Here is a 14,829-nt window from a genome sequence, read left to right as displayed (position 1 = left end):
TCCAGTCTCATGCCTAATGATGGAAAACTGTGAGGCCCCAGCCAGCAGGTAGGAGGATAATTGCAGGATCAGAACAGCAAACATTTTTTTGAACTGGGTCTTCTTGGAAGCTGCAAAATTATGACAAAAATAACAATATTAAACCACGTGTTAATGAATGTTTACCATAAACCAACACTTCTCCTACGTCATCTCACAAACGTTCATTTTACTGATGAGGGAAGGGACTGAGAGTCTTCGCGGGAGCCCAAAGTGAGTCAGCGACACAGGCGGCACCTGGAGCAGTGGATCCCTGCTACCGAGTCCAAACTCGGTTCTGCACGCTGTATGACAGGCCAATAAATTGGGAGATGAGGTGTTTGGGCAAGGAATAAGGACTTTATTTGGGAAGCCAGCCGGCCGAGAAGATGAGGGACTAGTGTCCTAGAGAACCATCTTCCTCAAGTCAGAAATCAGGCTCCTTTTATACTAAAAAGGGGAGGGGGTGTGGTTGGTTGGTGCAAACTTGTTGGTGCTTGGAATCCTTTGTTCTTGCAGCTGTCCACGTGGGCCAGGTCACGGTGCTCCTGTAAACCTCCAACAAGGCAAGTGTTATTCTCTGTTCTGCAACTTTTTATCTCTCTATGAATGGGAAAGTGTTACACCCTTAAAGGTCAGAGCCTTGAGAATGGGCTCTCCTGTCTGTTTCAGGCTCTAGGCAACATTCTTTTACAAAAAGCACAGAACCAGCGAGACTGAGCACAGGAGACAGAGCACAGGGTTAGAGCCAAAGGAACAGATCTAATGTGGAATCAGATTTGTTCTTCCCTATTACAGTCCCTGCTCTCCAGCACTAGACTCTGCTTCGCCTCCCACAGGTCCTGTCTCCAAGCCCTCCTTCCTATGCGAGCGGAGACCTCACTGTCACTGTTACTGTCGGCAGCACCCCTGCAGGACTGCCCTTCCTCATGCAACCCAACTGCCTCTCAGCCCCCAGCCCACTCTGCGTGGCTTGGTCAAGTACCTCCTGCCTCTGGGGGGTCTGGGCTCCAGCAGGGGTGGGGGATGGGGTGGGGGAGGGGATGCTGGGGCTCTGGGAAGTCGATTTATCTCTGAGCCAGAGCCTCAAGGGGGAGGTATTCCATGTCTAGATGTGACCTGCTCCCAGCCTGCCGTGCATGCCGCACTCACCAGAGGGCACAGCCAAGGACACATGGGTGGGAGGTGAGGTCGGCTGGAGGATGCAGCTCCAGCCAGCCCTGGATGCTGGGGCCCGGGGAGATCACCCACCCTCACAGTTAGTAGGGCCCTGGGTTTGCCACTGCTCCCTGCTGAAGTCACTTGAACTGAGTCTGCCCTAGGTCTGCACATGGCACCTTTGAGCTGAACTGATTTAACTTTGCAAAGCTGCCTGTGATGTAATTTTCATTCCAGAGCATGAGCTCAGCCATTTCAACAAATCCCTGGGTGGTCTTCATACAATTCAGAATTTAAGAAGCCCCCATCACTGTGGTGTGCAAGCAACTAGACGTCCTAGAGCTGTCCTGGAGATGTCCTGTCCCTGCGAGGCCGGGGTCTGGGATCTGGTGTGGAAATACAGGTAAGCCTCTCTCTCCGCCTTCATGCTCTCACAAACAGGTTTATTTTGCCAGAGAACATGACACATGGCATATAATTTTTTCAGTCTTTGTGAATACCGTGCATATGCCTGCATATTTTAAAAGCTTAGCTGCATTTTAAAAAATGAAATGAGAAAGGTGGGAGAAACCCAATGAGACACGTGTGGTGAGACTGAAGTTGGCACAGATTTAAACCTGCCACGTCCCAGCCCCTCACTCTGCTACGGTCTCCTCCCGCCCGGGATGCCCTTCACTGAACTGTGCAGAGGAATTGCGCTGACGGGATTGCAGAGAACACAAAATCCCCCACGTGACAGCGCCAGTCAGACCCAGAGGATGCGCTCATTTTAATTTAATTTCTCTAAAACCATGTTTCCTAGCCAATCACATCATGGCTTCTAAGATTCTTTTTCTCTCTGCGGATTTAATGTCCTATCTGACTACTGATCTTTCGAAATAGACCTTTCCAATTTCCTAAGAAGTTAGATATTTCTGGGGTTCAGTCCCTTGAAATGAAATGTTTCATGAATACCGTAAACACCTCTCCGGGGAGTGAGCCTGTCATTGGATGGCGCCTTCCCATGGAAGTGTGGCTAAGTCTGTCCAAAATCCCTTCTTCCCTGACATGAATTTATTTAAGTTGTTTCTGTTTTTATGAAACACATTTTTAAAGGTACTGGAACAAAGAAACAGCACAGCTCTATTCTCTTATGATGTCAATTTTCCCACACCTTTGGGTTGCGGGCAACCCAATCTTTTTTTTTTTTTTTTTAATCAAGCTCCCTTCCCTCTTTTTTCAAAATGTTTTTTTTTTTTGGGTATATATATATATATATGTTTATTGAAGTATAGTCAGTTTACAGTGTTGTGTCAATTTCCAGTGTCCAGCACAATGCTTCAGTCATAAATGAACATACATATATTCGTTTTCATATTCTTTTTCACTGTAAGTTACTACAGGATATTGAATGTAGTTCCCTGTGCTGTACAGTATAAACTTGTTTGTCTATTGCTCCCTCCCCTCTTTGTAGGTGATGGGTGTGCATGGAGAAGGGACCGTCACGGGAGTGTAGGATTCTGTGGCCATGGCCACGTTTACCCCTAGAGGAGCTGTCCAGAGTCGTTTTGTGGGGTTTTCATAAAATAGCTCTTCAGGGTCCACTTATGAAGGGGGCTAGTGAGCTGCAGAGCCAGTTGCAGGTGACAATGTCTCATGTGCCTATACGTCTCCTGGGGACCTTCTTAAGGTGGGATGTGGGTTCAGCAGGTCTGGGTGGGGCCCCAGGTTCTGCAGTTCTGACCAGCTCACGGGTGAGGCCGTTGCTGCTCGTGTGAGGGCCCAGGGCTTTGACAAAGCGGGAGATAGAGGGGCATGCCCACGACATCCTTGCAGCCTCTGGGAGGAGCAGCCAGATGTTGAGTGCGTGCTAGTCCACTGACTCCTCCTCTCTCCTGCTCTGTGGAAATCTTTTTTTTTTTTTAATTGAAGTATAGTCAGTTTACAATGTTATGTCAATTTCTGGTGTACAGCATGATGTTTCAGTCATACATGTACATACTTATATTTTCATATTCTTTTTCATTACAGTTTACTACAAGATATTGTATACAGTTTCCTGTGCAATACAGTAAGACCTTGTTGTTTATCTATTTTGCATACAGTAGTGGGTATCTGCAAATCTTGAACTCCCAATTTATCCCTTCCCACCCTCTTTCCTCCCTGGTAACCATAAGTTTGTTTTCTATGTCTGTGAGCCTGTTTCTGTTTTGTAAATAAGTTTGTGTCTTTTTAAAAGATTTTACAGATACGCGATATCACATGGTATTTTTCTTTCTCTTTCTGGCTTACTTCACTTAGAATGACAACCTCCAGGCCCACCCATGCTGCTGCAAATGGCACTGTTTTATTTCATTCTTTTTTATGGCTGAACAGTATTCTATTGTGTAAATATACCACATCTTCCTTATCCATTCTTCTGTCAATGGACATTTAGGTTGCTTCCATGTCTTGGCTATTGTAAATAGTGCTGCTGTGAACACTGGGGTGCATGCAAAAATCTTTTTTAAAAAAATTCATTTATTTTTATTATTATTTTTTAATGAAGGTACTGGGGATTGAACCCATGACCTCATGCATGCTAATCATGTGCTCTACCGCTGACCTGTACCCACCCCCGTCCGCAGAAATCTTAGTGAGGCCAGTCGCACATGAAGCATAAAACATGGGTCCAACCCAAGATAAGTCCCTCTTCAGACAGCCTACGGGGACTCTGGAATTCAGCATCCTCATGGCTGGATGTGAGTTGTGTGCTGATTAGGGCTGGGGTATAGCTGACTCCCGCACCTGCAGTTTTGGAACTTGGGGCAGACTTGGGTGCAGCCGTCATGTGTCCCCTGGGGTCAGTGCGTGAAGTTGCCAACAGCGGGGTGAGGCAAGAGTTGCCACATGCCACTCACACCATCCTCCCAAATTCAGTGCTCTACCTAGCTGATCTTGCTAGGGGTGCAAACCAGGGTGTGCTTCTGGAGTTTGCTTTATACAGTGCAATAGTTTTTCAAGTGAGAGTGTTTCAGTTGAATTCTAAAAAATTGGATGTGCTAATTACAGGCATTCTGAATTTGGAGGACACGTGTGTGTGTGTGTGTGTGTGTGTGTGTGTGTGTATCAGGGAGACAGGGCAGAGTGGAGATTTACTAGGTATTGTTAATGCCAGGGAGAGAGGTTCTGTCATGCTTCAGCTGACCTGTGCCCCAGTTTGTCCATGCTGTTGTCAGTTGTCAGCCCATTGCCGTGTGCAGTCTGTCCTCCCTTCCTCTGTGCAGCTGACCCCTGCCCAGTCATGCTACCATCATGGCAGCAGGTCACTGGGGATCGGTGTGAAGTCATCACCCTGTCAACCCTCCCACCAGCACGGGGAGCCCCATGGCTCGCACTTTATGGATGACAACGTGGAGGCTCAGGGAGGTTGCAGCCCTGGCCACACCTCCCAGCTCCCATATGGCACGGTGACAGCCAGTTCCACCCGACACTGAGCTGCTGGGGCCCATGGACTTCTTCTATAAATGCAAACTCTGACAGTCTGTTCTCCACTTGGACACTTCGGCAGTTTCATTCATTCTTTGATAATCATCTGCTGCGGTCCTGCCATAGTCCATGCACCATGCTCCGGACAGGGACTGTTAAATACAGCCTTTGGGGCTGCAATGCACCGGGCATCGGCACCTTAGCGCCTCCTCCTGGTGTGAGATTCCTTGGAGGCTCTGAGGAGGGGTCGGTCCTGTCTGGGGTCAAGTGTCTGCAGAAGAGTCAGCCTCCTGCACGGTCCAGGGCGGACAAAGCCTGGAGTTCATGCTGCTCCTGCCCTGTGTGTGGAGCCTCGACTCTGCAGGTGGATCACAGGCCCCTGAGCGTGGGCATGTGTTTCTGCCTGATGTAAACCCTATGATCTAGGGTTTACGGATGTGCAAATCCTAGAGGCTCAGAAAATGTGCATAGACCTGAATAAAAACCACTATGATCCAAGTCCTCTGTCGTCCATCCACCAAGGCAGATAAAATAAAAATGATACCCTTTTCGGGAATGATCACATTAGCCAGAATTTAGTAACAGCCTTTTTATAATGCTGGCGAGTTTGAAAGGAGACTAATCATCAGAGTGGACATTGGGACTACATTTCTGGAAAGCACTTTTCTCTCACTTGGTTAACATTTTTTTAAATTGAACTATACTCAGTTTACAATGTTGTGTCAATTTCTGGTGCACAGCATGCTTCAGTCGTCCATATACATACATATATTCTTTTTCATTATAGGTTACTACAAGATACTGAATATAGTTCCCTGTGCTCTACAGAAGGAACTTGTTGTTTATCTATTTTTATATAGTAGTTAGTATCTGCAAATCTCGAACTCCCCATTTATCCCTTCCGACCTATTTATATATATTTGATTTATTAATTCTGATCTTAAGAATCTGTTCTAAGGAATAGTAAGAAGCTCAAAGCTACAAGCAGAAACACCCTCCCTGGTGGTGTTTAGAACTGTAGACCTGGAGACTGCCTGGTGGCTACAGAGAGCACAGCTAAGGCGAGGATTTTGTGAGAGTTGTGCAACCAGTCCAGGCACATTGTGGTCATTTTATTTTATTTTTATTTTTGTTGAACTATAGTCAGTTACAAGTGTCAATTTCTGGTGTACAGCATAATGTTTCAGCCATACATATACATGAACCCCCCATCTTAGTCTGCTGGCTTTCAAAATAAAGTATTCCTTGCCCCAACACCTTGTCTCCCAATTTATTGATCTGTTGTGTGGTGAGCAGAACAAGTTTGGACTCGATAACAGGCTGAGGATAGCTGGGGGCTTATCTCAGGGAATTTGGCAGAGGGACTGGGGCCTAGAAAGAGGATGAACTTCCAGGACCATTTCTGTGGAGACAAAGGCCCAGAGAAGGGGTCACTGGGCTTAGGGAGGAAACGTGCAGCCACTGTGGGCAGTGCAGACATTCAAGTGGAAACTGGCTTCGCTGAGACCCTGTGCTTTAGGGGCACACTCCTTGCTCATCTAACTTGAAAGACCCAGTTCTCCATAAAGAAGAAGATGATGATAATTAACATTAACGGAGTGCTTCCTATGAGCTGAGAACTCTGAGCATCTTAAGTATAGTTTCTGAATCAATTCTCACAATGATTATGAAAAAAAGGCACTAGGAACCAACACACTGGACATGTTAGTGAGTCCAGACTTGTTCTGCTCACTGCACTATAGGCCAGTGAATTGGGAGATGAGGTGCTGGGGCGAGGAATAATGACTTTATTCAGAAAGCAGGCAGACTGAGAAGATGAGGGACTCATGTCCTAAAGAACCATCTTCCCTGGGTCAGAATTCAGGCTCTTTTTATACTAGAAAGGAGGGGGGTGTGGATGGTTGTTGCAAACTTCTTGATGTTGGAATCCTTTGTTCTTGCAGCTGTCCACATGGGTCAGGTCATGGTTTCCCTGCAAACCTCCAATAAGACAAATGTTCTTTTCTATTCTGCAACTTTCTATCTTTATATGAATGGGAATGTGTTAATACCCTTAAAGGTCAGAGCCTTGAGAATGGGCTCTCCTGTCTATTTCAGGCTCTAGGCAACATTCTTTTACAAAAGGTGCAGAACCAGCCCATGAAACAGAGCACAGGGTTAAAGCCAAAGGAACAGATCTAATATGGAGTCAGATTTGTTCTTCCCTATTACAGACAGAATGAGGAGAGATAAGATGAATAACTTGCTCAAGGTCAGGTCACACTGGTCACAGTGAGGAGCAGGGGTTTGAACCTGGTAGGCCCACTTCAGTGTCCACTCTGGGGTGTGATGCCACATTACCTGCCTCTCCAATAGCCAGTGTCCACCATCTGTGTCTTAGATCAATAGCAGTCTCTGGAGGACTCCTTAAATCTGGAACTCTAGAAGGGACAGCAATGAGATGGAACAGAAGTGGGGGAGAAACATCATGGGGGACAATGCAAGACTTCAGAGGACTCACAACCAGCAGTCACTGTGGTTGGCAGCTTCTTATATGGCCTCCATACCTTGCCTCCTGGTGCTGGACCTCATGTAATATCCTCCCCTTGAGCGTGGGCTGGACCTAGTGATTTGTTCCTAATGAATAGAATATGGTAAAATGATGGGATGTCACTCCCAAGATTAGGTCATAAGAAAACTGTGGCTGTCATGGGCCTTACTCTCCGCCTCTCTCTGTCTTTCTCCTTCTCAATCTTAGATCACTTGCACTGGGGGAAGCTTCCCTGTGAGCGACCCTGTGGAGAGGCCCCTGAACCTTGACAAGGACCTGAGACCTCAGTCCAGCAGTCCACGTGGAAGTGAAGCTCACCAACCACCATGTGAGTGACCTTGGGGCTGGGCTGCCCCCACCCCCTGCCACCACAGCTGAGCATTCAGATGAGACCACAGGTGGAACCAACAGTTTACCTGTGACTTCATGAGAGACCTTGAGTCTGAGATGCCCAGATAAGCCATGCCTCAGTTCCTGACCTGCAGAAACTGTGAGATCATACTTGCTTCCTGTTTTAAGCTGCTAGGTTTGGGGATAATTTGTTAGGCAGCAGTAAGTAACTGATACACTTCCTATGAAGAACCTGCTGATCTCCCTTAAGTAGGAGAACCATGTAATTAATCATCCTAACCAGAACAAACCTGACAGTGAAATTATGCTGGGATGGCAGGCATAAACTTGGACCATCCCTGGCAAACTAGGACACATAGAACAAAATTGCATGTTGGAATTCTCCTGGGGTCCTTTCATGTTCCATGTACTCCCTACCTGGTCTAGAGGTGCTGGATGCCAACCTCCTGCTTCCGGAGCATCAGGGTGAGGTCCTGGCTTTTATTTTTACCTTTGCACATGCCCCTGTCCTGGCCTTTAAGGGCTCTCACCTTTTCTCCTCATTGTCATGGTGGGTTTGCTGTCCTCTAATTCTCTGTGCGCTGATTTCTGGGTCTGTTTGTGAGGCTGTGAAACAGCTAGAGGTGGGAAGCTCTTTATCCCTCTGTCTGCATTTTCAGCTGAACCTGCCCTCTTTGCTCTCTGTGCCATGGCAGTGGCATCTGAGGCAAGGAAGATCTCCAGCCTGCTTGGAGTTCAAACCAAGAATGGGTCACCCACTCCTGGAGACATGGCTCCAGTGGACCTGGTGATAGTTGAGCTTATATGGGGCCAGAGAGCGTGATGTCAGGAGGAATTATGGCAGGGATGTTTGTGGACTGGAACTGGAGGACCATTTAGGATGAGTTCCTCTCTTCGTTTTATGGTAACTCCTTCTTGTTTTCTTGCTTCTGAACTGACCTCCCAGCCCAAATTCCAAATCCCGAATTCTGATTGCTTTAGCAAATTAGCCCAGTCCCTGTGTGTCAGGTTCTTTGGAGAAGACCATCCCGAGGGCAGCCGATAACTTATTGATGGGCCACCTTTGGGGTAAGATGCACACCCGGGTGCACAGAACAACTACCCCAAGGAAACAAGCAGACCAATGTCACTTCCTTGAGCAGGGGCTGCAGGCAGGGCCTGATCAGCTGAAATGGGACACTGGTTTTGGTGGCATCCTTGAATCTCTTCCAGAAACAGCAGAGTAACGTGGCCATTGTCATTCAACTATGTCTTGGGTGCCTCCTGTCCTGGAGTGTTCTCACAGACGCTCTGACAGGTTGTGCAGTGATAGCATTTTTTACTTTTTCTCTCTTACTATTCTGAACTCCGGTGGCAGGAAGCAAAAATAATTCCTAAGAGGCTTCAGAGAAGTGAATCCCTCATTTCACCCCTGCCCTACCCACCTCAAGGGTGGTGATTTAGACACAATCACATTTCAAATTGCTGCCTTATGTCCATCTGATACGATCTCTGTGGATCTGTTTATCCTTACTCTGTGAAGAATCACAGAATGAAAATTGGCCAGAAAGCACTGGGGTGGCTCTATCCACTGGTGGGGACCTCTTGCAGAAGCTTCTCCTTGGCCATTGCTAATAAAGTCCTTTTCTGGAGAACTCACTTCCTCTGGGCAATGCATACTGACTTGCTGTTAATTATGCGTTAAAAGGGGTGGAGACCAATCGACTTCTGTGTCAGACACTCTAGCTCCCACTGCAGAGTTTCTTTAAAAGGCCATAAAACATAAAGTTTTGATAGCCCTTTGGAAGACAGGCATCCAGGCAACTGCTATTTCACTTTCTCTGTTATTAGTGTTGTTTTTAAATTGATCACCGACCAGAGCTCAATTCAATTTCTCTTAAGTGTCTATTTGAAGTGGTTAAAACCCTTCAAGGAATTTAAATAGTGGGACACTTGCAACCTATCACTATGCTCAAACAAGAGCAAATGATCATCTTTTGGACCACTCTGACAAGTAATTTCGAATAAGTATTAAAAAACCACTTTGAAAGGAATTTGGAAAAGTTTCAGGTGGAGAATTTAAAGTCTTTTTGGAATAAGATTAATGGGAAGCTGAAAAATAAATCCATGTTCATTGGAGTTGGTGTTTTAACTAATTTTCAGATGGTGTCTCACCACGTAGGAAAAATTAAATCACCTTCTCAGTGAAGGAGATACAGGGGAATTTAGAGTCATTAAACAAGGCCATTAGGAAATAGTTATGTCCCTTTCCTATCAGTTAAAACTCTTCTTGTGTAAATAAACAACCCAATAAAAAAATGGGCAGAAGACCTAAATAGACATCTCTCCAACGAAGGCATCCAGATGGCCAACAAGCACATGAGAAGATGCTCCATGTCACTAATTGTTAGAGAAATGCAAATCAAAACCACAGTGAGGTACCATCTTACAACAGTCAGAATGGCCATCATTAAAAAGTCTACAAATGGTAAATGCTGAAGAGGGTGTGGAGAAAAGGGAACCCTCCTGCACTGCTGGTGGGAATGTAAACTGGCGCAGCCACTATAGAGAGCAGTATGGAGGTTCCTTAAAAAACCAAAAATAGACTTACTGTATGATCTAGCAATCCAACTCCTAGGCGTGTATCTGGAGAAAAATATAATTCAAAATATATATATACCCCAGTGTTCACAGCAGCACTATTTACAGTAACCAAGACATGGAAACACCCAGATGTCCACTGACAGATGACTGCATAAAGGAGTTGTGGTATATTTAATATAATGGAATACTACTCAGCCATACAAAAGAATAAAAGAATGCCATTTGAAGCAACAAGGATGGATCTAAAGATTGTCATTCTAAGTGAAGTGGGCCAGAAAGAGAAAGAAAAATGTCATATGATATTGCTTATAGGTGGAATCTAAAAAAATGGACACAAATGAACTTATCTACAAAACAGAAACAGCCTCACAGACCTAGAGAACAAACTTATGGTTTCCAGGGAATAAAGAGGGTAGAAAGGGATAAATTGGGAATCCAAAAATTGCACCTCTTGGGGAGTGATGGAAATGTCAGCTATCTTGATTGTGGTAGTGGTTTCATGGGTGTACACATCTATCAAAATTCATCAAATTGTACATCTGAAATACATGTAGTTTATTGTACAGGAACCACACCACAATAAGGTGTTTAAAAAAAAAAAAAACCTCTTTGTGTGTGTGTGTGTGTGTGTGTGTGTGTGTGTGTACCTGCACTGGGAAATATATTTCCCACACCTACCTTAAAAATCAACAATGCTATTACATTTCTGAGATCTCCAGGAACCTATTCAGAGGTTGATTCCTTCCTACAACAAAGCCTCTTTTCCTTGCCTTACCAGGAAATGAAGTGGACACCCAAATTCATCTTCTTTCAGTGCAGAGCTTACAAAGTGGTGCTATTTCTGGTTTCTCGACGGAATTCTTTCCAGCCAGCATTGCAACATTTCATTACTTTTTTCTAAACAAAACACATTGACCATAATTTAAAGGTTCCTACGTGAGCCCAGTCATCATAAATATCCACTGGACGACCTTGAATGTTCATTGAAGGTACCAGTGCCGGCCTTGTGGGGGTACAGGCTGTTAAATAAGCACCTGCTGGTCCAAAGGCACCTGCAGCTTCAGCGCCAGGTGAGGAAAGCTTCCCAGAGGCCACACAGAGCTGGGTCTTGAGAAGCTGTTAACCCAGTGGCCAGTGGCGACAAGGGCTGACTCACTGACTCAGGAGGCCACAGCAGTGCAGCTTTCTGCCCAGACAGCACTTCCCTAGTGGGCTCTGTGGAAGGGATCCTCCCGGGGTCTCTTCCAAAAGAGATCACGGTTAAAGAGCGTGAGAAATGCTCATGCTCCAGCCCCTGTGGGTGATTTCCCAGGGGCTTAGGCTTAACAGCAGGATAGGAAAGAAGTCAAGGCATCATGTTGGAACAACACTGGCTTGACTCTGTCTAATCCAGAATTTTTCACATATTTTGTAAGAGATTTCCTTCCCTCCTCCCCCCTCCCTGGACCCCCAACCCCACCAGCTATGCTGTGTTTTGGTATAATGCCATTATTTTTTGGAGAAATGTTCAGACAGCCTCGAGGAAGAGAGGAAAGCTAACGATCTATACAGGGAAGGTTTCTTTACCTCCTTGCAGGTATATTTAATATGATGGAATACTACACAGCTGTGTCCTCTCTCCTCCTTGGGGCAGGTGGGCGGGGCCAGGAGGCTGGGAGAGATCCAGGCATCTCCCCCCGCCCCCCACCGCCAGTGCATCTGCTCACATCTGATTGGCCAGACTGTACCACAGGAGGCAGGCCAAGCAAGGGACATTCCTCTTTCAGGGTTATTTGCTGAAGCCAGAGAAAGGGAGAAGATTTGGGGTGGACAGTTCCCAGTGCCTCACTGCGAATAGAGGAGGGACCTGGGATATAGGCAGCGGTGGGTCAGGGAGAGCCCGGTGTGTCTTGCGCTAAGAAACTTCACTTTTCCCTGTAGCCAGCGGTTGTCAAACTGGGTCTTATAGATGCCAGGTCTCTGCGGAGATGCCTCACAAAAGATTGATTTGAATTACTTGATTAAAATACAAGTTTCAGGTGTAGCGCCTCATAATTCAACATCCGTGTACACTACAGAGTGGTCACCACCACGGCTCTAGTTAACACATCCATCACCACATGTAGAGTTGACACCTTTCACCGTTTCACCCACTTCCCACGCCCCTCCCGCTCTGGGAGCCAATAATCTGATCTCAGGACCTATGTATGCGATTTTGTTTTGTCTGGTTTGTTTGTTATGGTTTTTTAGATTCCACATATAAATGAAATCATATGAATTACTTTTTTAAAAAGTATTTAAAATGATTTTCTTTTAAATGGAAGTATTGGGGATTGAACCCAGGACCTGATGCGTTCTAAGCACGTGCTTTACCACTGAGCTATATCCACAGCTTTAAAACAACTTTAAAAGCCACTCAAATGAATGGTGTTTCATTTATGGTTCTTTATTCACAGACAACAGGAGCTGACTCTGCAAATAAGCACAATGGCTGTTAGTTGCCTATGGCAGTGATTTTGAAACTTTTTTTTGAGAGGAGGGGTGGGTAATTAGGTTTATTTATTTATTCATTTTATTTTGATTTTAAAAGTTTATTTAATCTATATTTTAAAAAGAGTTTTACTGAGATGTCCCATAAATGTCACCCTTTTAAAGTGTGTAGTTTCTTACTTTTTTGTGTAATGACAGAATTTGCAACCATCACCAAAAGCTAATTGGGAACATTTCATCATCTCAGAAGGAAACCTTGCTCCTGTGAGCAGTCACTCCTCATTCCCAATCTGTGTATTTTCAAATGTGTTTTAGAATTTTGTATATTCTTTTTATTTTAAACTGAAGTATAGTCAGTTTCAATATAGTCAGTTTCAATACAGTATGTCAATTTCTGGTGTACAGCACAATGTTCCAGTCATGCATATGTATACATATATTCATTTTCATAACTTGTAATAACCTTTAATGAAGAAGAATATGAAAATGAATATTCATTTTTTAATGGAGTGACTGAGGATTGAACCCAGGAACGGATGCATGCTAAGCACACACTCTACCACTGAGCTATACCTTCCTCCACTGAAACTTTTTTTAGGCAGCAAAATCCCCTTTCAAGCAAAAAATGATGTGGTGCTTCAATATATAAGATGGATTGGAGACATATTTTTAAGAATACATTCATATTATAATTTTTATCTATGATAAAGTTGACGACTTAGGGAAAGAAAAGGTGGAAATATAAGGAAAGAAAATGAAGGTGAGCAGGGGACCAGCAGCAAGGTTACTGTGATGGTGAGAGATGATCGTGGTTCCGACAAAAGTAAAGGTGAAGTGAAAGAATAATTTGAGGAAAATCTTGGCTTCAGAGGTGCGTGGTCCTAGTTGATGGATCAGATATGGGTGAATAGGGAATGAGAGAAAACCAGGGTGACTCCTGGGATTTTGGCTTGAGCAACTCGGTGATTCTGGGACCAGTTGTTGAGACGTAGGGTGGGACACTGAACTGACCTTACCGAGGCAGATTGAAGAATGTCATTTATCACACGAGCTAGATGTCCTGGCGGGGACAGCTGTGGGAGGTATTCATAAGGAATGATGGAGAACAGAATGTCAGAATAAACTTGGTAAATAATTGTGAAAAACAGGACATCAGGGTAGCCTCAATGTAACTACTATTATTATTTAGGAAGAATATTATTTAGGAAGATTGGAATGATGGATGAGAATTGTAGCTTTAATTCCAATTTGTATCAACAGAGCCCAAAATCCACCATAGCTTTGGAGACACTTCTTGGCTACTTGAATGCATTTCAGTTTTTTATTTTTTTTTTTACTAAATCATAAAATTATTGAATTCTCTATTAATTGATGTGTTCCTTTGGGTCTTGCTTTCTGTTTTTGCCCCCAAAGGTTTGGTGACAAGGATGAGAATGAGCCTTCCCACTGGGCAAACTATTGGAGAGTTTGTGGCCACCTTTGATCAGGTAAATAGCCCTGTTTGCTAAAAAAAAAAGCCTTTCTTCAACCCCTTGGCTCAGTAAATACACCATTTGATTGATCTCAGTTGTAGCTTACAGCAAAGAAATCTCATGGTCACGTGTAAAACTGCACCCTCTGCTAACTCAAACACGAGGAAGAACACCTGTAATTAGAGAACAGAGAGTAATAAGGACATTTGGCTTCTAACATCCCATATTACCTGTGAACCAGGAAGGAAAATTTGATGTAGAAGGTCAATTTATCTTTAGATTTGTATACTATCTGAGAGAAATCAATAGGTTTATGTCTTCTCTACACCTAAGTTACCCAACCCCACAACAATCTTAACCCTTGTATTCAGCTGAGCTAAACGTTTTTCTGTAATAGACCTATGTTCAGCTTTCTTTCCTGTGCCTTTAGCGAAGGAAGCAAGGTGTCTCTGTGTTTACTTATAGAGGCTTTCTATATTTATGACAACGGATCTCCATGGATTCAGATATTTGCCTTAATATATTCTCTAGGTATTTACAAGAGAGTTCAAATACTTTATTTTCCCATCTTAGGGGTCCATGCTAATTAACTGTTTGGATGACTCATTGATAGCTTTCACTTTCTGTGCTTGTAAAGAATTTTAATAAAGTTTTAGCCTCTCAAGGACAGAAGCTTCCCTCGATAATTTGCAATATTATCAAATTGAAGTCAAGTATTTGGGATATTTGTTATCAGCTGGTGGGTGCAAAATTATTTTCATCTCCAAATCAGCCTATTTTACACACGAAGTAACCCACCAT

The 14,829-nt window shown here is 44.4% G+C and overlaps 1 long non-coding RNA gene across 1 annotated transcript; it reads left to right on the top strand.

Moving 5' to 3' along the window:
• The first annotated feature begins 1,523 nt into the window (after positions 1-1,523).
• Positions 1,524-14,043, top strand: LOC116663551. The gene is made up of 3 exons (XR_004319729.1): positions 1,524-1,579; positions 7,361-7,481; positions 13,970-14,043. It is a non-coding gene; the product is annotated as an uncharacterized LOC116663551 (long non-coding RNA).
• Positions 14,044-14,829: the final 786 nt, after the last annotated feature.

This window comes from Camelus ferus, chromosome 5 (assembly GCF_009834535.1).
Source record: "Camelus ferus isolate YT-003-E chromosome 5, BCGSAC_Cfer_1.0, whole genome shotgun sequence".
In the NCBI taxonomy this organism is placed as follows: domain Eukaryota; kingdom Metazoa; phylum Chordata; class Mammalia; order Artiodactyla; family Camelidae; genus Camelus; species Camelus ferus.
The sequence above is the reverse complement of the archived record's forward strand: the minus strand, read 5'-3'. Positions and strand labels throughout refer to the sequence as shown.